Genomic DNA, 26009 nt, shown 5'->3' with positions numbered 1-26009 from the left:
ATTTGATAGGGATTGCATTGAATCTGTAGATTGCTTTGGGTAGTATACTCATTTTCACAATGTTGATTCTTCCAATCCAAGAACATGGTATATCTCTCCATCTGTTGGTATCATCTTTAATTTCTTTCATCAGTGTCTTATAGTTTTCTGCATACAGGTCTTTTGTCTCCCTAGGTCGGTTTATTCCTAGGTATTTTATTCTTTTTGTTGCAATGGTAAATGGGAGTGTTTCCTTAATTTCTCTTTCAGATTTTTCATCATTAGTGTATAGGAATGCAAGAGATTTCTGTGCATTAATTTTGTATCCTGCAACTTTACCATATTCATTGATTAGCTCTAGCAGTTTTCTGGTGGCAGCTTTAGGATTCTCTATGTATAGTATCATGTCATCCGCAACCAGTGACAGTTTTACTTCTTCTTTTCCAATTTGTAGTCCTTTTATTTCTTTTTCTTCTCTGATTGCCGTGGCTAGGACTTCCAGAACTATGTTGAATAATAGTGGTGAGAGTGGACATCCTTGTCTCGTTCCTGATCTTAGAGGAAATGCTTTCAGTTTTTCACCATTGAGAATGATGTTTGCTGTGGGTTTGTCATATATGGCCTTTATTATGTTGAGGTAGGTTCCCTCTATGCCCACTTTCTGGAGAGTTTTTATCAGAAATGGGTGTTGAATTTTGTCAAAAGCTTTTTCTGCATCTATTGAGATGATCATATGGTTTTTATTCTTCAATTTGGTAATATGGTGTATCACATTGATTGATTTGCGTATGTTGAAGAATCCTTGCATCCCTGGGATAAATCCCACTTGATCGTGGTGTATGATCCTTTTAATGTGTGGTTGGATTCTGTTTGCTAGTATTTTGTTGAGGATTTTTGCATCTATATTCATCAGTGATATTGGTCTGTAATTTTCTTTTTTTGTAGTGTCTTTGTCTGGTTTTGGTATCAGGGTGATGGTGGCCTCACAGAATGAGTTTGGGAGTGTTCCTTCCTCTGCAATTTTTTGGAAGAGTTTGAGAAGGATGGGTGTTAGCTCTTCTCTAAATGTTTGATAGAATTCACCTGTGAAGCCATCTGGTCCTGGACTTTTGTTTGTTGGAAGATTTTTAATCACAGTTTCCATTTCATGACTTGTGATTGGTCTGTTCATATTTTCTGTTTCTTCCTGGTTCAGTCTTGGAAGGTTATACCTTTCTAAGAATTTGTCCATTTCTTCCAGGTTGTCCATTTTATTGGCATAAAGTTGCTTGTAGTAGTCTCTTAGGATGCTTTGTATTTCTGCGGTGTCTGTTGTAACTTCTCCTTTTTCATTTCTGATTTTATTGATTTGAGTCCTCTCCCTCTTTTTCTTGATGAGTCTGGCTAATGGCTTATCCATTTTGTTTATCTTCTCAAAGAACCAACTTTTAGTTTTATTGATCTTTGCTATTGTTGTCTTTGTTTCTATTTCGTTTATTTCTGCTCTGATCTTTAAGATTTCTTTCCTTCTGCTAACTTTGGGTTTTGTTTGTTCTTCTTTCTCTAGTTTCTTTAGGTGTAAGGTTAGATTGTTTACTTGAGATTTTTCTTGTTTCTTTAGGTAGGCTTGTATAGCTATAAACTTCCCTCTTAGAACTGCTTTTGCTGCATCCCATAGGTTTTGGGTCGTCGTGTTTTCATTGTCATTTGTCTCTAGGTATTTTTTTGTTTCCTCTTTGATTTCTTCAGTGATCTCTTGGTTATTTAGTAACGTATTGTTTAGCCTCCATGTGTTTGTCTTTTTTACGTTTTTTTCCCTGTAATTCATTTCTAATCTCATAGCGTTGTGGTCAGAAAAGATGCTTGATATGATTTCAATTTTCTTAAATTTACTGAGGCTTGATTTGTGACCCAAGATGTGATCTATCCTGGAGAACGTTCCGTGCGCACTTGAGAAGAACGTGTAATCTGCTGTTTTTGGGTGGAATGTCCTATATATATCAATTAAATCTATCTGGTCTATTGTGTCATTTAAAGCTTCTGTTTCCTTATTTATTTTCATTTTGGATGATCTGTCCATTGGTGGAAGTGAGGTGTTAAAGTCCCCCACTATTACTGTGTTACTGTCGATTTCCTCTTTTATAGCTGTTAGCAGTTGCCTTATGTATTGAGGTGCTCCTATGTTGGGTGCATATATATTTATAATTGTTATATCTTCTTCTTGGATTGATCCCTGGATCATTATGTAGTGTCCTTCCTTGTCTCTTGTAACATTCTTTATTTTAAAGTCTATTTTATCTGATACGAGTATAGCTACTCCAGCTTTCTTTTGATTTCCATTTGCATGGAATATCTTTTTCCATCCCCTTACTTTCAGTCTGTATGTGTCCCTAGGTCTAAAGTGGGTCTCTTGTAGACAGCATATATATGGGTCTTGTTTTTGTATCCATTCAGCCAGTCTATGTCTTTTGGTTGGGGCATTTAATCCATTCACGTTTAAGGTAATTATCGATATGTATGTTCCTATGACCATTTTCTTAATTGTTTTGGGTTTGTTTTTGTAGGTCCTTTTCTTCTCTTGTGTTTCCCACTTAGAGAAGTTCCTTTAGCATTTGTTGTAGAGCTGGTTTGGTGGTGCTGAATTCTCTTAGCTTTTGCTTGTCTGTAAAGCTTTTGATTTCTCCATCAAAGCTAAATGAGATCCTTGCTGGGTAGAGTAATCTTGGTGGTAGGTTCTTCCCTTTCATCACTTTAAGTATGTCATGCCACTCCCTTCTGGCTTGCAGAGTTTCTGCTGAGAAATCAGCTGTTAACCTTATGGGAGTTCCCTTGTATGTTATTTGTCGTTTTTCCCTTGCTGCTTTCAATAATTTTTCTTGGTCTTTAATTTTTGCCACTTTGATTACTATGTGTCTCGGCGTGTTTCTCCTTGGGTTTATTCTGTATGGGACTCTCTGCGCTTCCTGGACTTGGGTGGCTATTTCCTTTCCCATGTTAGGGAAGTTTTCGACTATAATCTCTTCAAATATTTTCCCTGGTCCTTTCTCTCTCTCTTCTCCTTCTGGGACCCCTATAATGCGAATGTTGTTGCGTTTAATGTTGTCCCAGAGGTCTCTTAGGCTGTCTTCATTTCGTTTCATTCTTTTTTCTTTAGTCTGTTCCGCAGCAGTGAATTCCACCCTTCTGTCTTCCAGGTCACTTATCCGTTCTTCTGCCTCAGTTATTCTGCTATTGATTCCTTCTAGTGTAGTTTTCATTTCGGTTATTGTATTGGTCATCTCTGTTTGTTTGTTCTTTAATTCTTCTAGGTCTTTGTTAACCATTTCTTGCATCTTCTCAATCTTTGCCTCCATTCTTATTCCGAGGTCCTGGATCGTCTTCACTATCATTATTCTGAATTCTTTTTCTGGAAGGTTGCCTATCTCCACTTCATTTAGTTGTTTTTCTGGGGTTTTTTCTTGTTCCTTCATCTGGTACATGGCCCTCTGCCTTTTCATCTTCTCTATCTTTCTGTCACTGTGGTTTTTGGTCCACAGGCTGCAGGATTGTAGTTTCTCTTGCTTCTGCTGTCTGCCCTCTGGTGGTTGAGGCTATCTAAGAGGCTTGATGGGAGGCTCTGGTCCTGACTATTTCTTAAAATCTCATTGATAGGTATTTAATATGATTTTTAAAAATTTATTTATTTATTTAATTTATTTATTTTTGGCTGCGTTGGGTCTTCCTTGCTGCGTGTGTGCTTTCTCCAGTTGCGGTGAGCGGGGGCTACTCTTCGTTGCGGTGCGTGGGCTTCTCATTGCGGTGGCTTCTCTTGTTGCGGAGCACGGGCTCTAGGCGCGCGGGCTTCAGTAGTTGGGGCACGAGGACTCAGTAGTTGTGGCTTTTGGGCTCTAGAGCGCAGGCTCAGTAGTTGTGGCGCACGGGCTTCATTGCTCCGCGGCGTGTGGGAACTTCCCGGACCAGGGCTTGAACCCTTGTCCCCTGCATTGGCAGGCGGATTCTTAACCACTGCGCCAGCAGGGAAGCCCAGGCTCCAGCCTTTTTAAAAATGTGTTCCTTCCACCTTCGTGGAGCCGGCGTAGGGGATGGGGAGGAGTGAGAACCCGATTGGCAGGGGTCCGGTCGCAACCCCGGAAGGGGACGGGGGACGATCTAAGAGGTGGCACCGGGCCACAGTCGACCCCCAGTGACAGCTAACAGCTGCAGTGCTGCCCCTTCCTGCCCCAGGACCTGAGCTCAGGTCCCGGGGCGGCTGGAGAAACGCACTGTTTTTTGGTGAGGTGCTCTTACTTACTGTGTGGAGCTGCTCCGGCTGCCCCGGCGACCACACCCCTGCAGGGCCCTGTGCCCGTCCTCCCTGCCCCCTGCCCAGGGCTCGGAGAACAGCAGTCTCTGTGGGGCAACCCGCTTCCAAGCCCTTCAGTGACCACGGAGGACTGGGAACGGGCTGGGCTACCGGGGAGCCTGGGCATCCAACACCTGAGCTCAGCCCTGGGGGCTCACGTGAGGGCAGGGGCTGGGGGTTGCGGGCGGTGAGCGGAGGGGCCTCCAGCCGGCATCAGCCTGGGCCCTGGACCCGGGGAAAGGCCTCACCCTCTCAGTCCTGACCTGCCGCTCAGGAACCCTGTGGCCCACCAGCCCGAGGCTTGTGTCGCCCGCCATGGACTGCCCGGCACACGGCTGGGGTGCCAACGCCACACCTGGATTTTGCACGGGGACCACCTGGGGGCTCGGTGCACAGGAAGACGAGCAGCCCCCAGGCCCCGACACGCCCCTTCCATATCCATCGAGAGGTGCCTGATGGAAGGCCGGCTGTGCTCCTTTTCAAGCCCCAGGGAATTCACACGAACAGCCCTCCCGGCCACGGGGTGCCTGCCCACCGGCTCTGGGCCTGCGACCAGCCCAGAACACAGAAGGCACCGAAGTGGGTGCAGGGAGCTGAGCCGGGGCTGCAGAAGGGCAGACACCACAGCCTGGTCCACAACCGACTGCCCTAGGGCGGGTGAGAACGGGCGGGCAGGCTGAGGGGAGGACAGAGCGTGGCACCGCCTGCCCGCCTGGGCCACGGGGAGAAGGTCGGGGCGCCGCCCGCGCGCTCGCTCCGCTGCCTGGCGTCCTTTGTGGGGGCGAAGGGCCGGAGGCAGGGCTCCCGAGGAGCTCAAAGGCCCGGGAAGGACACACGGGACGGTCCAGAGCCACCCTACCGCTCCAGTGGTGCAGCACCCTCTCTGAATTCCTACTGCCACCAAAACACATCCCTAAGGCCTTTGGGAAGAATCGCTAGGACCCAGGAAGGCAGCCCCCTGCTGTGGTCCAGACTTCAGCAGCTGCCGATGATCAGAGGGAGCCAGCCGGCCGGCCTTGAGCAGGAGGACAGGACACGGGGACAGGGACAGCCACAGCCGGGCTTCCCACAGCTGTGCCCACCGCCAGAACCAGCTCCAGCCAATCACAGCCCCCGAGATGCCAAACAGTGACGGGCGAGAGGCTGGCAGGAAACTGACACCCCCTCACTGGAGAGCCTGCCCGGCCGGGGTGCGGGGCACCATCCCCGTCTGAACTCACCACCCCACAGCTCAGCCATCTCCCAGTGACCCAGACGCGTCACCACGGCCCCAGGGCTGATCCCCGACCAAGGTCAGAACTCCCCCCAGTGTGACGGCCCCCATGCCACTCCTGTGGTGGAAGGGACGGCAGGCAGAGACCAGGAGTAGAGTCTTTTTATTAACGGCTGCGTTTTCAAAGAACCGTTTTGTTACCAGGAAAGCTCCCCAGGAAGGGATTGCATTAGTGCAACAAGGGGGAGCCTTGATGCCAGGCTCTCCAGACACTTCCAGGTGGAGACTTTTGGCCTAGGCCGGCCGCTGGGGACTCAGGGGCTGGGAGGACACGCGGCCCCTCCCCCGCCCCGACGGGGCGCTAAGGCACCCGGCCCGCCTGGGTGGGCAAAACCCCGTGCCTTCAGCAGGCCGGCGGCTTGCAGCCCTCAACCTGCAGCCCTTTGCTCAGGAGGAAGGCGTCCTGCGTGGGGTCACAACCCAGGAAGAGCTTCACCATGCCCTTGGCATCCTCGGAGCCCCCTGGCCTCAGAATGCAGCTTCTGTAGTCCATGGCAACCTGACGAGAGGGGGTGGGGCTGCAGGAGGGTGGAGCACCCCCTTCACTGAGGGTGTGGGTGTGGCCACCTCTGCTGTGACTCAAGAAAGGGCAGGGGAGCAGGGGGTCCAGGGCAGGGCCCTCAGAGCCTGGCAGGCCCAGGCGGGCGGCACAGGCATCTAGGCCCAGGCCAAGGACCTCCGTGTTGGTCTGCATGGCAGGCTGGCCTCTCACCTTGCCACTCAGGACGCCCTCCCGCTTGAAACGTGTGTGGAACGTGTCCGCGGAGTACACCTCGCTGCACAGGTAGCCATAGGACTGGGCGTCGTAGCTTCCTGCCAGGCGGCCGAAGGTCGCAAGCAGGTGGGTCCCTGGGACACACGCGGAGAAGCTCCTGCCCGGCCCCCTGGCCGCTCCGTGCCCCTTCCCCAGAGAGGGGGCCTCAAAGCAGCCCTGTCTGAGTCCCCTGCCACTAGAGGGAGTATTGGCCCAACACTTCTAGAAAACGGGGACCTTGCGGGCAACTCAGTGGAGGGACACAAATAAATTTTTGCCGACTTTCTGCTGAAGCTCACGAGGGTTCACCCCGAAGCCTCTTACAAGGTCAGCTGCCCGAGGCTCCGAGGGATGAGTCAGGGCTCACCTTCCAGCACGGGGAGAGCGCGGGTTCAAGCGCTCACGAGGGAGTGAACTGCGTCTCCGCACCGACACGCATGGGCAAACCTCGTCGACGCGTTCCGTCCGGGGTATGAAGCCCTCTCCTGCCTCTTCCAGGCTCTCCAGAAAGCACGTGCAGATACGCCCACCCCACCCTCGGACTCCGCGGGCCACAGCTGGAGGGACCAGCCCAGGAACCGAGGCAGGAAGAGGCCAGAGGTCAGCGGGCCTCGGCCAGAGCCCGTCAGTCGGTCCCCCTTCACACACCACCAGAGGATCCTCTTGACCTGGGCAGTAGCCGCCAAGCGACCGCTAAGGTGGGCCCGGCGTGCACTTGGCTACCTGGCGTGGCTGGGACCCCGAGGACCTCCTGGCAGAGGCGGGCATTCTCCTGGGCCGGGTCCGCGGGCGTCTGCGTGTGCAGGGCCTTGTCCACCTTGGCCAGGACGATCTGGCGCAGGTTGAAGAGGCCTGGAGGGCGGGAGGAAGGAGACGGGGGGCTGGCACTGTGTGCAGGCCGCGCTTTCCAGCCGGGCGGTCCGGGAGCCCCTTTCCTTTCCCTCGGCCCGACCGCACCGGGGTTGGCCAGCCGGGACTTGATGAGTTGGCCAGCAGCTCTGGGGGACGGCGCTGCCCGTGCCCCACCGAGACTGGCAGCAACGCCAGGGCTTCACAGGGCGCGGCGCTCCCGGCCACAGAGCCTTCCCTCTGGTTCTCATCACCGGCTGTCGCCAGAGTCGCAGGTAACGTGCCTTTCTTGTCGTTTGTCTTTTTTCCGGCCCTCAGCCACGCAAAGGTGTGAAGCCCTGACACTCGCTGCCACGTGGATGCACCCTGAGAACACGATGCTCAGCGAGACAAGTCAGACACAGAAGGGCACACAGGGTGTGACCCCACTGAGGGGGAACATCCAGAACAGGTAGATCCACAGAGTCAGAGTGGGTTCCTGGTTGTTAGGGGCAGGGGGCGGGGAGGGAATGATAACTAAGGGCGTGACGGACATTTTTGGGGTGAGGGAAATGTTCCAAAACAGGGCAGTAGTGACGGCTGCACAGCTCAGTAAAGTGTCCCCACGCGCTCCGGTGCAGCCTGTGAGAGCATCGCTCTCAGGACGAAGGGCTGACCGCAGGAAGACTGAAGGAGCACTGGGTCCTGGGCCCAGACGCTCAGCTGGGGACACCCCCGCCCCCCCGGTGGGGAAGTCCCTGGGACTTGCTGAGCCTCCACCGAGACTGGCAGCAGCCCCAGGGCCTCACAGGGCGCGGCGCTCCCGGCCCCAGAGCCTTCCCTCTGGTTCTCATCACCGGCTGTCGCCAGAGTCGCAGGTAACGTGCCTTTCTTGTCGTTTGTCTTTTTTCCGGCCCTCAGCCACGCAAAGGTGTGAAGCCCTGACACTCGCTGCCACGTGGATGCACCCTGAGAACACGATGCTCAGCGAGACAAGTCAGACACAGAAGGGCACACAGGGTGTGACCCCACTGAGGGGGAACATCCAGAACAGGTAGATCCACAGAGTCAGAGTGGGTTCCTGGTTGTCAGGGGCAGGGGAGGGGAGGGAATGATAACTAAAGGCGTGAGGGACATTTTTGGGGTGAGGGAAATGTTCCAAAATAGGGCAGTAGTGACGGCTGCACAGCTCAGTAAAGTGTCCCCACGCGCTCCGGTGCAGCCTGTGAGAGCATTGCTCTCAGGACGAAGGGCTGACCGCAGGAAGACTGAAGGAGCACTGGGTCCTGGGCCCAGACGCTCAGCTGGGGACACCCCCGCCCCCCCGGTGGGGAAGTCCCTGGGACTTGCTGAGCCTCCACCGAGACTGGCAGCAGCCCCAGGGCCTCACAGGGCACGGCGCTCCCGGCCCCAGAGCCTACCCTCTGGTTCTCATCACCGCCTGTCACCAGACTTGCATGCAACGTTCCTTTCTTTTCTTTTGTCTTTTTAAAGGCAACTCTTGAATACACGTATTTAACATGCAGGGAACCAGTCCTGACTCCTTGATCTGCGGCTTCCAGGCTCCAGAGTCTCGAGGACATCCACTTCCATTTTTTTACACGCCCTGTGCGTGGGGTTTGATGATGGAAACTGACACCGAGGGCGTCACCACGTGCGGGGTGACATCAGCGGAAGAATCCCGTGGCGAGGGCCTGCCTGAGAACCACGGGAGAGCCCGGGCCCTCCCCGCCCCCTGCCTGCAGCCCCGCGCCCGCACCCACCTGGGAGCGGAGCTGGTGCATCGCTTGCCAGAACTCATGGAAGTAGGTCTCCAGCTCATCATGCTGCAACAGGGAGGGCGGGTTGGGCGTAGACTTGGTGAAGTTGGCCACCATGGCCGCGATGGCAATCTGGCGCCTCCCATCCTGCTGCAGGCAGCCCGGCTGCAGGCCAAAGCAGGCCATGTGCCCAGACTTCCCTTCCCTGGGGAGGGACGCGGGTGAGGCCCCGCTTCCACAGAGGAGCCCTGGCCCACGGCCGACAGGTTCCCCCACGCATGCACCGAGGGTAGAGGTCCAGGTAGAACTTGCCGATGGATGACCTTGTCCGCGGCCGCGTCCCGGACCGTGTAGAGCCTCACATCTCCGTGACACACGTTGGCACCCTCCTCCAGGTCGAAGGTCAGCCCCAGCAGCTCCTGGGAGATGCCCAGCTACCCGCGCGTGACCACCTGCATGGGGAAGGACTCATCGAGCAGGTACTGGTCCACGTGGTAGCGCGTCTCCTCCCCCTGGTTCATGTAGCAGCACAGGTCCTAGACGTTGATGGGCCCGTCAAAGTGCAGGCCCCGCCTCTGGCACTTGGCCTTCTTTAGGTCCAGGATCACGGCCGCTCCTGCTCCCCGAGGGGCTTCAGCTTCTGGGCCAGCTCATCTGCGGGCGGAGGGGAGAGGTTCGGCTATGTCCCTGTGGCAGCCTCCCAGCCGCCACCCACCCCACGCCCCTCGAGGCAGAATGAAGGGTTGGGGAAGGCGACCCCCAAGGGCTGACACAGTCGGGTCTCAGGCAGCACCACGTCCAGTCAAGGTCCGCCTGACCCTCGGGGAGGCGGGGTTACCTAGGAAAGTGGCCACCACCTGGCTGGTCTTGGCCATGTTCATCTCCAGCACGGAGTCGGCACGCGTGCTGAACCCCAGCAGGCGGGACTTCTGAGCCTGCAGCCTTACCAGCTCCCCGAGGATCGCGCAGTTCTCCTGGAACCCAGAGACGGCCAGCGCTGGGGACCGTGGGCCACGCCCTCCCCACGGGCCCCGGGCCAGGTCTCTGAGGGCGGGCAGGGCTCTCAGGCCACTGGCGGGCACAGCCAATCCCCCTCCCTCCTCCTCCTGGCCCGGATTTCTAGACACTTTGGTGCTGTCCTAACACGTGGTCTTTATGAACACAGGTCCTTTTGGAACCAGAAACGGCGTGAACCGTGATGAGCTCTAAGGCCAAGGGCAGGAAGAAATGTGACCAGGCTCTCCAGGAGCCACCCAGGGGCCTCCCCGGGCTCAACAATACAGACTCGGCTGCCGTGCAGACAGCAGGTCATCCCCACGGCGCCCGAACACCCAGCCCCCTGGACGGCGAGACGCCTGTTGCTGCAGGTGGCCCGGGGCTGGCTGGTGAGGCCCGGCCCCAGGCGTACGCCACCTTCTCTGGGGCCACCTCTCCGGCTCTGCCGTGGGGTTCTCCTGGGAGCCCCCAGTCACCACAGGACCAGCGTGGCCTGTCTGCAGCCCAAGAAGGTGGGGACACAGGACTGTCCCCCATGCCCCCCACATCACCCACGAGGCCGAGCAAGCACCAGTGGTGTCTGCGGGGAAGATGAAGGGCTCACGCACAGCCCCCATCTACTGAAGATGCTGAACAGGAGAAGCACAGACTGCAGCCACACGCGGTATGGACCAAACGCAAGTGTCCTTGCAGGAACCGATGTCTGAATGTCAAGGCCGTACCCGGGCCACAGTGAGAAGGCCCAGACCCCACGCAAGGCACAGAGAGGAGATGGGGGAAACATCTGCGAATCTGAGCTCATCGGGCATCACCCCAGAAGGAGAGGGAGAGGAGGAGGGAGAGGGAGAGGGAGAGGGAGGGAGGTACAGACGTCTCTCCCTTCCCTGGGGGTTCTCTAGTGCAGCCAAGGCTGAAAAGCACTGCATTTCGGGAGATGGGTCCTCGTGGAAAAGTTAAATAGTAGCTCATGGCATTATCGACACATATTAAAAAGGCCCCAAATCTTGGGGAGTCAGGGAGGGGAGCTGGCGGCTGCCTCGTAAAGGAGGAGAGATTGGGCGTCAGAGGAGGTGCCTGTGCAGCCCGCCGCCGCTGCCCAGGACCCCGCAGACTTCATCTCCCAGCTGTGGTCCCGGGCTGGAAGGCAGCGGGGAGGTCAAGCCGTCCAAGCATCAACGTTGACTTCAGGGCTGATCTAAAAGGCGCCTGGTGTTTGTTGAAGCAGAAGAAAGAGAAAGCAGTGGGGAGAGGAGGGGAGGGGGAGGGAGCCCCCATCAGCCCTTCTCCCTCTCTCCCTCTCTGTCTCCCTCTCTCCCTCCTTCCCTCCCTCCCTCTACCTCCCTGCTTCTCACTCTCACTCTCCCTCCATCTCTCCCTCTGCCTCTCTCCCTCTCCCTCTTTCCCTCTCCCTCTCTCCCTGTCCCCCTTTCCCTGTCCCTGTTTCCCTGTTCCGCTCTTCCGATACCTCATTCCCTCTCCCTCTCTCCCTCTCTCCCTCTCTCCCTCTCGTGCTCCCTCTCCCTCTCCCTCCACCTCCTTCCCTCTCCGGAGAGGGTGCCTGCTTCCTTCTCTGTCTCCCTCTCTGGAGAGGGAAGGAGGTGGAGGGAGAGGGATAGAGGGAGGGAGGGAAAGACAAAGGCGTCTCTCCCTCCCTCCCTCCCTCCCTCTCTCCCTCCCTCTCTCCATCTCCCTCACTCCCTCCCAGAGATGGAGAGACAGAGGAAGAGGCAGAGACAAGGGAGAGGGAGAGGGAGAGGGAGAGAGAGGGGGGAGGGAGGGAGAGAGAGAGAGGTGTCTTCCTCCCTCCCTTTCCCTCTCTCCCTCCCTCTCTCACTCTCCTGCTCCCTCTCCCTCTCTGGAGAGGGAAGGAGGTGGAGGGAGAGAGAGCAGGAGAGGGAGGGGGGAGAGGGAGAGAGAGGGGGAGAGGGAGAGAGGGATAGAGGGAGGGAAGGAAAGACAAAGACGTCTCTCCCTCCCTCCCTCTATCCCTCTCTCCCTCCCTTTATCCCTCTCTCGCTCCCTCTCTCCCACTCCCTCGCTCCCTCTCCTCCCTCTCCCTCTCCCTCCGTCTCTCCATCTCCCTCACTCCCTCCCAAAGATGGAGAGACAGAGGAAGAGGCAGAGACAAGGGAGAGGGAGAGGGAGAGAGAGGGGGGAGGGAGGGAGAGAGAGAGAGGTGTCTTCCTCCCTCCCTTTCCCTCTCTCCCTCCCTCTCTCCCTCTCCTGCTCCCTCTCCCTCTCTGGAGAGGGAAGGAGGTGGAGGGAGAGAGAGCAGGAGAGGGAGGGGGGAGAGGGAGAGAGAGGGAGAGAGGGATAGAGGGAGGGAAGGAAAGACAAAGTCGTCTCTCCCTCCCTCCCTCTATCCCTCTCTCCCTCCCTTTATCCCTCTCTCGCTCCCTCTCTCCCACTCCCTCGCTCCCTCTCCTCCCTCTCCCTCCGTCTCTCCATCTCCCTCACTCCCTCCCAGAGACGGAGGAAGAGGCAGAGACAAGGGAGAGGGAGAGGGAGAGAGAGGGGGGAGGGAGGGAGGGAGAGAGAGGTGTCTTCCTCTCTCCCTTTCCCTCTCTCCCTCCCTCTCTCCCTCTCCTGCTCCCTCTCCCTCTCTGGAGAGGGAAGGAGGTGGAGGGAGAGAGAGCAGGAGAGGGAGGGGGGAGAGGGAGAGAGAGGGATAGAGGGAGGGAAGGAAAGACAAAGTCGTCTCTCCCTCCCTCCCTCTATCCCTCTCTCCCTCCCTTTATCCCTCTCTCGCTCCCTCTCTCCCACTCCCTTGCTCCCTCTCCTCCCTCTCCCTCTCCCTCCGTCTCTCCATCTCCCTCACTCCCTCCCAAAGATGGAGAGACAGAGGAAGAGGCAGAGACAAGGGAGAGGGAGAAGGAGAGAGAGGGGGGAGAGAGGGAGAGAGAGAGAGGTCTCTTCCTCCCTCCCTTTCCCTCTCTCCTTCTTCTCTCCCTCTCTCCCTCTCCCTCTCTCCCCCCTCCCTCTGCTCCTCTCCCTCATCTCTGCCTCTCCCTCCATCTCTCCCTGTCTGAGAGGGAATGAGGGAGCGGGAGAGACGGAGGGAGAGGGAGAGACGGAGGGAGCGGGAGAGACAGAGGGAGGGAGAGGGAGAGAGGAAGGGAAAGGGCGAGGGAGAGGGAGGGAGGGCGAGACATCTCTCCCTCTCCCTCTCCCTCTCCCTCCCTTCCTCTCCCTCTCCTAGAGGGAGGGAGGGAGAGGGAGAGACAGAGGGAGAGGAGAGGGAGGGAGCGAAGGAGAGGGGGAGTCGGAGAAGGAGGTAGGGAGAGGGAGAAGGAGAGAGGGTGCCTGCTTCCCTCTCTGTCTCCCTCCCTCCCTCTCCGTGTCCCTCTCTCCCCCCTCTCCCTCTCCCTCTGTCTCTCCCTCTCTGGGAGGGAGAGAGGGAGAGGGAGCAGGAGGGAAAATGATGGAGGGATGGAGAGGGAGAGAGGGTGAGGGAGAGAAGGAGAGGAGGAGGAGAGAGGCAGAGGGAGGGAGGAAGAGACCTCTCCCTCCCTCCCTCTGCCTCCCTCCTTCTCCTCCCTCTTCTCCCTCTCTCTCCAACTCTCCCTCTCCCTCCGTCTCTCCATCTCCCTCACTCCCTCCCAGAGAGGGAGAGACAGAGGTAGAGGCAGAGCGGAACACGGAAACAAGGACAGGGAAACAGGCACAGGGAGAGAGGCAGGGACAGAGGGAGAGGAGAGGGAAGAGGGAGAGGAAAGAGGGAGAGGAAAGAGAGGGAGGGAGAGAGGGAGAGACAGATGGAGAGAGAGGGAGGGAGAGAGAGAGAGGGAGAGGGAAAGAGGTAGAGGGAGAGCAGAACAGGGAAAGAGGGACAGGGAGGGAGAGAGGGAGGAGAGGAAGCAGGGAGAAAAGAGAGAAAGAACACACCATCTACATTTCTGTCAGATGACACCGGGGATCCTTACACAACCAGGAGAAAATAACACAGGGAGGCTCTTTCTCAGCTGGAACTGGCACTGCAGAGGGGGCCAAACACCACCAGGCTGGCCACACATGTCCAGCCGCCGCTCCAGCCCCGTCAGCCGTGAGTCCGGTCACCAGGGCTCTGAGTGTCTGCTCCAGGGAGCTGGGGTTCACCCTCTCACCGGGGAGGCCGGGCCAAGACCGCGGGGCCCCGGGCTGGACACATAGGGGGAAAAGCATCCCCACAGGACAGCTTGTGCGAGCAGATTCAGCTGCCAGATTCTAGAGGCCCGGGACCACCCTGTGGCCCGTGAAAAACAGGAGGCCACGAGGGTCTTGCATCGTGATTCCTGTCCGTTGGACTGTAAAGTTTATGTAGGGAATCTTGCAAACAGTGGTAACAAGGCTGAATTGGAACGAGATTTAGGCTATTACGGACCACTCTGAAGTGTGTGGGTTGCTAAAAGCCCTCCCGGCTTCGCTCTTGTTGAATGTGAAGATCCCCGAGATGCAGCCGATGCTGTCCGAGAACTAGATGGGAGAACACTATGTGGCTGCCGAGTAAGAGTGGACCTGTCGAATGGGGAAAAGAGAAGTCGAAATCGTGACCGCCTCCTTCTTGGGGTCGTCGCCCTCGAGATGATTATCGGAGGAGGAGTCCTCCACCTCCCACACATCTCCAAGATGGAGAGCCTTCTCCGTCAGCCAGAGCAGGTCCCTTTCTAGATATAGGAGAAGAGAGAGATGACTGTCCCAGGAGAGAAATCACAAGCCGTCCCGATCTTTCTCTAGGTCTCCTAGCCGATCTAGGTCAAATGAAAGGAAATAGAAGACCACTTTGCAAGAGGAGTGGTGTACAGGCAATAACTTCATTTGACAGGAGTATGTACAGAAAATTCAAGTTTGGTTTGAGACTTCTGAAGCTTGGTGCACTTTTTAAATGTTTTAGTTGTTCACATTTGTTTGTCTCTTGGGACAGTGACCCATAAAGGTGTCATTCTCTATGGTTTGAAATGGGTCACATGAGGCATGTGATATGAAGAATTGTTACCTTCCAATGTTCCCTTAAGCAAAATTGAATTTGCTTTGAATTTTTTGTCTTGCCTAGACTGATAATAAAACTTTAACTCCTGCCCACCTAAAGTGTGATGTTTACTATTATGGAAACAACACTGGCAAACGTGTAAAAGACTTTCTGTAGCTGGGATATGGTATGCAGCTGTAGTTAAGCAAGCAGTCTTTAAAAGGTGCTGTGAACACAAGCCAGCAGGTAAAAATGAAAGCCGCACCCTTACCCTAGATTAGAGGTTTAAAAATTCCACTAGTCTTCACACGGGACAAGAGGTTGTCCAGGGAGTTGAGAATCTAAGAAGTTACAAGGAAGTTAGTTTACCTTTGAGTTAGGTCATAAGTCCCCTCTGTGATTGCTGTACATGAATACATAGCTCTTTGTAATATTTTTTGGAAATCTGAGATGATCAAGATACCAATGTCCTGCCGGATTAAGAGTATTGTAGAGCTGAACTTTGAGTTACTGTGCAATTTTTTTTTTCATGCTGTCATTTGTAATATGTTTTGTGAGAATCCTTGGGATTAAAGTTTTGGTTGCAAAAGAAAAGAAGAAAAGAAAAGAATCCGCCTGCCAGTGCAGGGGACACAGGTTCAAGCCCTGGTCCGGGAAGATCCCAGGTGCCGCAGATCAACTAAGCCCGTGGGCCACAACTACTGAGCCTGCGCTCTAGATCCTGGGAGCCAGAACTACTGAGCCCCCATGCACAACTACAGAAGCCCGCACGCAACGAAGACCCAACGCAGCAAAAAAAAAAAAAAAAAAAAAAAAAGACGCTACTGGCCAGGTGATCAAGGGTAAAATCATTTGTCATAAGTCCCGTTGATGGTGTGTATCCTTGATGTGACCTGAGGAGAATGGCATTTTTATCTCTGTCTGGATCTTCCGCCCCAAACCCCATAACTCCAGACCAACCATAAGAAAACATCAGAAAACAAACAGACAAACAAATTGAGGGACAAAATACCTGACCAGTCCTCCTCAAAACTTTCAAGGTATCAAAACCCAGGGACATCTGAGAAATGTCACAGCCCAGAGGAGACTGGGACAGAAAAAGGATGTTAGGGGAAAACTAGGGAAATGCTAATGAACTGTGGACTTTAGTTAATAACAATGTATCCATCTTGGTTCCTTAGTTGGATAAACATGTCATACTAACGTACTAACGTGTTGGAGATAGGGTTACTGGGTCAGGGTCCACGGCACTCTACACTCTGTACAGATCTTTGCCACTTTTTTGTAACTCTAAGCTATTCTAAAATTAAGCGAGTACTGAACAGAGATAAGAATGTTATTTCCCTGATTTGAACATGCCTGAGTTTCTTTTCATGGTCACATTTTTGCTATCTGGATGTGTCTTGGAATCAGTAGCAAAGGAGAGTTGCCAGCCCCTGGAAAGATGTGGGTGGTTTGCAGGTGGCTTGCTCTGGAGCTGAAGACCACGGTGGGAAGTCTGCAGCCTCGGGCTGCACTTAGAACCATGGGAGGGGATGGGCCAGCTCAGTTAGGGATGGAACCTATAAGTAAAACTTTTTTCTTTTCCATTATGGCTTATCACAGGATGTTGAATATAGTTCCCTGTGCTAGACAGTAGGATGTTGTAGTTTATCCATCCTATATTTAATAGTTTGCATCTGCTAACCCCAAACTCCCAATCCAACCCTCCCTCACTCTTTCTCCCCCTTGGCAACCACAAGTCTGTTCTCTATGTCTGTGAGTCTGTTTTTGTTTCGTAGACGAGTTCATTTGTGTCGTATTTTAGATTTCACATATAAGTGAGATCATATGATATGTGTCTTTCTCTTCTGACTTACTTCACTTAGTATGGTAATCTCTAGGTCCATCCACATTGCTGCAAATAGCATTATTTCATTCTTTTTATGGCTGGATAATATCCCATTGTATATATGTACCACATCTTCTTTATCCATTCATCCATCAGTGGACATTTAGGTAGCTTCCATGTCTTGGCTATTGTAAATAGTGCTGCAATGAACATTGGGGTGCATGTATCTTGTCTTTCTTTTTTTTTTCTTTCTTCCTTTCTTCCTCCCTTTCTTTCCTCCTTTCTTTCTTTCTTCCTTTCTTCCTTTATTTCTTTCTTCCTTTCTTTCTTCCTTGCTTCCTTCCCTTCTTTCTTTCTTTCTCTCTCTCCCTCTCTCTCTTTCTTTCTTTTTCTTTCTTTCTTTCTTTTTTTTTTTTGTCACACAGCATGTGAGATCTTAGTTCCCTGACCAGAGATGGAACCCATGCCCCCCGCACTGGAAGCACGGAGTCTTAACCACTGGAGCACCAAGGAGATCCCAGGGGTGTGTGTATAGTTTTGAATTAGAGTTTTCTCCAGATCTATGCCCAGGAGTGGAATTGCGGGACCCTATGGCAGCTGTATCTGTTGCTGCACGTCTCACATCAACCACCTGCACTCCAATCCTTGCTCTCAACGTCATCTTTGGGGAACCCAACCTGCGACAGGGACCTTGACAAGAAGAAATGGCTCAGGGAAAAGCTACCTGCACAGGGAGGAGATAGAGGCCATCGCCCCTGGGGTGCGGCGCGGAGAGTGGGCACAGAGATTTGTCATTTCACCCCCGATGCTCATCTCAGCCCTCCTGGCTGCCCCACTCTAGGTCACCTCGGGATACAGAGGTGACCCGGTTAGAGTCCCTGCCTGTGCAGGAATCTGGGGGCACCAGCGGGTCTGAATAATATTAGTGCAGGGTCTCCCCTGCGGCACTGGGGTTATTCGGGGCGGGTCATCCTCTGCTGAGGGCCCCTCCTGGGCACTGTGTGGGGTTTAGCAGCAGCCCTGGCCACACCCCTTTGATTCCAGGGGCCCCTCCCCCCCAGTTGTGACAACCACAGATTTTCCCCACACATCACGGAAGAACTGGGTGAGGCGGGGGCAGGATGGCCCTGGGCGAGGACAGCTGTGTTGAAGCAACCAGCCTGGCCCAGGGCAAGGTCTGCCCCAATCCCGTCAGCGCCTGCATTTAGACCTGCCCCTTTCCTCTCCCACCTCCTCTGCCCTGCAGTGGTCTCCGAGACATCATCGCCATGTGATAAATCACACCTTCTCAGTCGACTGTTTGCTGCCCTCGCTAGAACGTGAGCTCTTTGAGGACAGGGATGCTGTTATGTCCCCAGCACCTAGAAGAGTGTCTGCTGTGTAGTAGATGCTTCATAAATACTTGCTGAATAAAGGAGTTGAATAAAGGGATGAGTGGATGGATGAATGAAGGTTACAATGGAAGGAGGGGGGAGATTCCCTTTCTGGCTCTCGGGGGTTGGGAGATCAAGTGAAAGATCCGTCCTAAATAGGCTGATCAGCCTTCTGGGGTTCCCCGGGACTGAGGGTTTCCCCAGAGTTCCAGCGCTCAAACCTGAGCGGTCCTGGGCAAACTGGGGGCGGGTGTTGGTCACCCTATCTAAACACAGTAACAATTCCAGCTGCAATAGCAATGGCCAATGACCTCTATGGTCTTATTGACCATGCACAGTTCTTTACCTGGCAGGGAAGGGTGGGCCGGGATGGGAATTCTGGTGATCCAGGGCGGGTGAGGGCACACCCCGGGCTTGTGTAGGGGAGTCCAGGAAGGTTCTGGAGGAAGTGACAGTGACACAGGGGGGAGGGAGGAGTCTAAGGAAGAACATCCCACATGACAACGTGTGCCAAAGGCCCTGGGCCCAAGGTCACACCTGACCAGGGCTTGCCTTTTTTTTTTTTTCTAATTTACTTTTTCCCACATGGATATGCAATTGTCCTAATGCCATTTATTGAAAACTCCTTAATTTCCCCACTTTCTGTCATATCAAGTTCTCATAGATCTGTTTCTGGACCTTTATTCTATACCATAGAGCTATACGTCCCATCCTTGCACGACTAGGGCTGTTTCATCACTATAACTTTATTTTTTATTCATTTATTTTTCTTGGCCATGCCGTGCGGCATGTGGGATCTTATTTCCCTGACCAGGGATCGAACCCGCGCCCCCTGCCAGTGGAAGCTCGGAGTCTTAATCACTGGACCTCCAGGGAAGTCCCCAGGGTTTGCTTTGACATCCATCGAATGGTGGCAGGTGGGCACGGGGAGCAGCTGTCTGTGAGCCATCCTGTGTAGAAATGCAGGCTGGAGGGGAGGACAGATGGAGCGGGAGGGGAAGAAGCGGAGGAGGGAGGGAGGGCGGGCGAGAGACAGACAGAGCATGAAAGCTGAAAAGAGCTCCTAGTGCCGGGAGCCTTGGAGCCAGAGCCTGGGAGCCAGGGTGACTGGCTCTCCTCCCTGGTGTGTGTGTGTGTGTTGCGGGGGGTGGCTCTGGGCTTCTCAGGCTGGGAATGGGGTGCACAGAGCAGGGACGGAGCAGGGACCCTTCTCTCTGGGACCTCGTGGGCCATCCTCAGCTCACAAAGCTGAGCCACTCCTGGCCCTACGAGTGGGGGGGCTTATCCTCCCTGTCCCCTGGATCACACCCCCTCACACACAACTTCCCCGTGTGTGTTCCCAGCAACCAAGAGAATCTGTTTTTAAAAGATTTGGGGGAGGGGGGTAAACATACAAACAAGAGCAGAATGGATACTTTTACAGAATGTGAATGGCTCTGTGTAAGCCCACCCCCAGGGTAACCACAGTCCTGACCTCTAACACCCTTGACGAGTCAGCCTTGGTCTGGGCTTGCGGACCCACGGAAGCTTCCTCATCCCCTCCTTCAGATCCCGTCTCTCCCTTGGCGTCTTTGTGAGAAGCACCCGGGGAAGTGGGACTGCTAGGCTGTACTGCTGCTAGAACTCCACCTGGGCTCCACCAGGCTCCAGCCCCCCACCCTGTGCACCTCTCTGACCCTGAGGCACCTCAACTGGTAGCAGCCGCATCACCTTCCCTCCTGGGTCTTGTGACACTTAAGGGAGACACCGCAAGGACAAGCCTTTGGCTCCCTGGCTGGCAAAGAGCAGGTGCTCAATTGTCATAAGTGTCCGTATCAGTGAGGGTTCTCCAGACAAACAGAATCCATAGGGTGTGTGTGTGTATATACACACACACGTACATATGTACACGCGTACAAAAATATACAGCAGTGTATCTATGCAGTATGCATACACACATATACACATATAGTATATACAATACACACCTACCTGTATACACACATATAAAAGGCATAGTTTGTATATCTACAGTATGTATACACACATATGCACATAACATATACAATACCCACATACATAGACACTATACATACACACATATAAAATGCATCGTTTGTATGTATACAGTATGCACACATACGTATAACGTATGCAATATACACACCTAGGTACATATATGTCATACATATAGACACATACAAAGATATTTAGGTGTGTATATAGACAGTATACATACATACACATATAATACATGCAATACGTACACGTACATACATATAGACACACATATACACCTACATATAAAAGCATATAGCATAAAAATATATATGTACTGTATATATAAATTCATCGTATGTACACGTACATATATCATATATATCAGATATATACATATATACAATGTATACACACACATACACACCTATATGTAAATATGCGCATGTACATACACATATAAATACATACGCAAGTGTGTATATAACAGTATATACATATATACATGTAACACCTAGAAACATATACACATACAGGTATACAACATATATACACACCTATATATAAATACACACTGTATACATACATACAGTGTACATAAACTGTATATCTACACACACCCATATATCAATATATGGGTGTGTGTATATACACAGCATGTTCACATTTATAAAATGTATACTATATATATGCACATACATACATGTATACAATATATACACACAAATATATAGGCTTGTATGTATACTGTATATAGTACTTACACATATACTACAAACGCACGCACATATAAACATATGTGTATACATATATATAATATGTATGCACACATATACAAATTAATAGGCTTGTATATATTCAGTATTTTTACATATATAGTTTTGTTTTAAGGAGTTGACTCATGTGACCGTGAGGCAGGCAAGTCAGGGCAGGACTCTGGGCTGGAGACACAGGGAAGAGCTGATGTCCCAAGGCCATTGGAGGAACAGTTCCCTCTTTCTTCGGAACCTCATTTTTCTCTCCAGTCCTTCAGCTGATGGACGAGGCCCACCCACGCCACGGCATTGACAATCTCCTTTACCCAAAGTGGACCAATTTCAGTGTTCATCTCTTCTGAAAAATACCTTCCTGGCCACATCTGGAATAATGTTTGTGGTTGCCGGGGCCCCACGCAGTGCGCACATGAGATTAACCATCCCCGTGGCGATGATGACACTTTATTTTCTCCCTTGACCATTGTCACTACTATTCCAATTAAAATGGCAGCGCCATGAGGGCAGGGCATTTCCTTTTTTGCCAGTACTGAGCGTCCAGGGTCTGGTGCCTAGCATAGGCTAAATACAGGGCATTTTTGTGAACAGAAGCCGGGATTCCGGCTGTCATATTTAATGAGGAATTATAGTCTTATTATTGGGTAGGGGTGTGTGTGTGTGTGTGTGTGTGTGTGTGTGTGTGTGTGTGTGTGTGTGTGTGTCACGGTACGTCAAGGGCGGGAGTCGAACCCGCCACCCCAAGCCCCGAGGGGGTCTCCCCGGGTCCCGACTTCGGGCCGGTGCGGGTGGCCGGGGGCAGCCGAAGACGTGCGTGCGTGCGTGCGTGCGTGCGTGCGTAGGTGGAGCGGGCGAGTCCACGGGGTGGGCGGCGCGCGCGCGCCGCGAGTGAGTGGTTCAGCCCGGCCCCGGCTCATTGTGCTCGCCTCACGCCGGCCCGAGTTGGCGGCAGCGCTGGAGGTCCCGGGCCTGTGACCACAAAGAGGGAGCCGGGGGCCAGACGGGAGCGCGGCGGCGGCGGCGGCGGCGGCGGCGGTGGCTGAGGTCCAGGCCAGGCCCCCTCCCCTCAGCCTCCCGCCCGCCCGCCCCCGCCTGCCCCGCCCCCGCCGGCGGGCGTCCCGCCCCTCCCCCCAACCGCCAGACTAGCCTGGTGCGGGGGCCGCGCGCGAAGACATGGGGGAGAAGTTGGAGCCCAGGCTGGAGTCGTCCGTGGGGGCCGAGCCCGCCGTCTACCCGTGGCCGCTGCCGGTCTACGTGAGTGCCACCCGTCCCCTCTTCCCGGACCCCCGCCCCTCTTCCCCCACGGCGCGCGCTGAGCCCACCGAGAAACGGAGCGACTCGAGTCGCCAGACCCTCTTTGGAGCCCCCCTTCCCGCCCCGCCGTGGTTCTCCGCGGCCGTGTCCAGCCCCCGCGCGCAGGGTGGGCAGAGGGGAGCCGGGGCCGGCCGGGGGCGCAGACTCGGCCGCGGGGACCCCGCGCTTCCGAGGGGCGCCCGAGCCGGGCTGCCGTTGGCTCTGTAGGGCTGGGGACCCCGGTCCCCCCGGGCCTGGACTGCCGGCGGGCTTGCCCTTCCGTACTTCATGATCTGACATGTAGGGTTTCTTTTTCCTGGTAGTTTATTCTTAGCGCTGTCAACGTGCTTAGCTTTTTTATTTTTGAGGACACCCTTTCCTTCCTCTCTCCAGTTTTTTGTGTTTTTGTTTTGTGGTGTTTTAGTTAGGCATTTTGTCCCTCTGATCTTGAGTGGGTGGGCTGGCTGGACCCTTGGAGAGGAGGCGTTGTCTCCCCTAATTTGAGTGGGTGGGCTGGCAGGGCCCTTGGAACGGAGGCATTGTGTCCTGTAATTTTAGTGGGTGGGCTGGCTGGACCCTTGGAGAGGAGGCATCCTGTCCCCTGATCTTGAGTGGCCTTTGGCAAATGACACGCCGAACGGAAATTTACACAGGCGTCCGGTGATTCCAGAAATGCAGGGTGTCCGGGCAGGTGGGCGCCTTGCCTCTCGTCCCCCGTGGCGGCGTGGTGCGCGTGTTGTTGTCTCAGGGTTTACGCTTGGGCCCTGCAGCCCACCTTCGGGAGGGAAAGCGCAGCGGGCGCCTTGGGCCGGCGCCTTTGGGGCGCCCTTTCGTGCGCTCGGCTTGCGGGGGACCGGCCTGCAGGGGAGCCGGCGGGGAAGCCCGCGCGACCCGCCGCCCCTCGCGCGGGCTCCGTGTGTCTCAGTTTGTGGAAACTGTGTCGCGGCCGGGTGCGGGTCGGGACGCTGGGACCGCCTGGGAGCCGTTGTTGACTCCGGTCCCCGGTTCTCCGCAGTTCTCCGAGGTCGGAGGGTTTCCAGCCCGCCACTGCGCGCTGGCGCCTTCTATTTTTTGCTCTTCCTGTGGCCAGAGGCGCGGCTGAGTTGTGCACCCATCCCTCACTCTCCGTGTCCCTCTTCCTTTATTGTCTGGTTACTCGCTGGTTACTTTCCTCCCTCCCATTTTATCATTATCTGTGAGTTTTATTAACATGACGTTTACTCCCTCTTTTAAATTAATAATGAAGGAAACTGTGAAATGGTACTTTTATCTTTAATGGCTGATGCTGTAAAAGTGACAATTGCAATGCAAGCATCTTTCCCTCACTTGACTCCTGTCATGCATCTCAGTAGTGTCTCTGTGACAGGACTTGAAATGATAGCACCCACATCTCTTGCAGCTCATTCACACTGAAGGGATATAATCCTCGGTTTGCTATCACAGCCACTTGCCCAGCTCAGACTGTGATGTCACAAACCAAAGATGATTCTCCCTCAGCAGGAAGAAGCCGGAGAGATGAATCTCCCCCATGATGGACCATCAGCCTTATTCAAATTTGGTCACTTCATGAAGAAAAATTAACCATAATAAAGATCAAAGATACCGGCTAGTTGAAATACCCTGTTGAATTAAGCTTGAAAAACTTTTCCATGATACTGGAATGAAGGAAGTTCTTTCAAAATTCTAAGGAAAAATTTGAGAGTTATAATAATGCAGATATCAGTAAATATTTATGGAATTAAAAATATTATGTAGTGCTGGTCCCTTTAAATGTTAACACTTAAAAATAACTTATAGGTATGTTTCTTATTTTCTATGCAAAATTATGTGGCTTGCTATTTCAGACAAAGATGACGTATCAATCTGAAAAGAGTCGGCAAAGACACAAAATGGATGTACTTTCTCTTGACCTATACACCTACTTTTATGTTCTCATGGTTTAAATAAAAAGTACAGCTTTTGGGTTATTTAAGAAGAGCAGAAGCTAAAAATACAGTACTAAATATCATTGCAAGGATTTGGTAGCCAAAACATTTGCTCCATTTCTAGGAAAGAATCCATTAAGACAAAATTATATTACTTTTATAATATAATACTTTTTATATCATGTGCGCTTGAAAAACATTCTAAGTTACAGAAACAATTAGACAGTCATTGAGTACTCCCCAAGATGTTCAAAATCTCTTTAGTTGTTAAATCTATCAACACACAACACAAAAACTCTCATAAATAAACCACATCTTCAGGTATCCAACCAAATCTTCTAGCATAAAATTCCTTATCCGTTTGTACCCATGAGATGCTAAAGTTGAAGCAGTTTTCAACTTGAATCATTGATAAATGATGTGTTAAAAATTAGCTAATGTTTTTATTCTTTACTTTTTCACTTAAAATGAAGAAGAAACTGTAGATTGGGCTAATTTGGAATAAATTGCTATAGAGTTGTTTTTGGAAAGCTGTTATTTAAATCTCAATAATCATTATTCAGAATGGGTTATTATAGAGGAATAGCTTGATTTAGATAGGAAAGAGAAATGAAGGTTCACTGGGACTGATGCTAACCAGGGCTAAAGGGGAGGTGGGTTTGCTCATCCATTGTCTTTAGAAGATAAATCATAGAAGCAACGTCCCTAACCTGGTGGGACCTGGGTCTCTTTGTACATTACAATGAGTAAATAAAATCCAGAAGACTTGAGGAATGTCATTTTATACCCCCTTCAGTTCTATCTATTGGAAGCAAATTGTTTGAGTATAATATTGTTAATCTCTTCTTTTTGCCTAAGTTAAACAATTCTTTGAGTTGAAATAGTTTTGTAACTTAAAAAATATATGCCTATTTTCAAAGCATGTCAGGTTACAAAATATAATGAGGAAAAAGATGAATTCTTAAGGGTTCAGGTCCATGTCAGTACAGTTAAAAAATACTTTTAGTGAGGGCTGGTGTACAAAGTATTTTGAAATTTTTAAATAAACATTTTTCTCTGCAACAAATTGATACACTACAGTATTACTGCTTGTATTTGAATTGCTGCTTTCCTTTACTGGAAAATGACGGGTGAATTTCTGTAATGAATTCCGACTTATGACATTTAAGGTTATTTATAGACTGTCTTGAAGAGAGTGATGGGATCATGTAATTTACTCTATTAATTAAAAGTTGAAAGAAGGAAAGAATTCAGTGAAATGGAAGAATTTCAAATTTGACTTATCAGGCAAGTACTGAATAATTACTTTAGATAGATTTCCCTATATTATCGGAAGATAATCTCCTATATCATCTCTTACCACCATCAGAAAACCACCCCCCAAAAGGGGGACCTCATTCATATTGAAAATAACTTCTTAACGTGCAGGCATTACAGTAGGGCATTCTAGACACTGGGGGAGGGAAAAACCATTGTATTTTTTTCTAACATTCATGTTCAACTTATTTCCAAAGTTCTTTAAAGTGTGGCATTCTTACAGGTGGACAATGTTGCTGAACAAGCGTTTGTTTCTTCCCTTTTCTTCCCCCAGGCTCAAAGATTTGGAAAGAGATAGTTAACAGAAAAGGTAAGGTAATCTCCACCTTAACAAAATATATGATCAAATGTGACCATTTGACAGATACTATGTAGTTCATAAAAACAAAATTAAGTGGAATTGGCTCTCTTTTCCCTAAAGTTGAGGATGACGTGGATGTTTCTGTCTAATGTGCTGTACTAATAGGCTATTATGGGTTAGCTTTTGGTAACTCATCGAGTTTCCCAGTCTGGGTTCCGTACCATCAAGTCTGGATTATAACTTGTCCTGGTCACACTGTTTTTCCAAATCAGTTTTGTTCTAGTACTCTATTATGTGTCTGTTTCACCTCTAATCTTTCCATTTGTCACCACTCTGGAGATGGTGTGTGATATGATCTTAACGGAA

Source organism: Eschrichtius robustus, chromosome 1 (assembly GCF_028021215.1).
Source record: "Eschrichtius robustus isolate mEscRob2 chromosome 1, mEscRob2.pri, whole genome shotgun sequence".
NCBI classification, from domain to species: domain Eukaryota; kingdom Metazoa; phylum Chordata; class Mammalia; order Artiodactyla; family Eschrichtiidae; genus Eschrichtius; species Eschrichtius robustus.
This window is presented reverse-complemented; position numbering follows the sequence as displayed.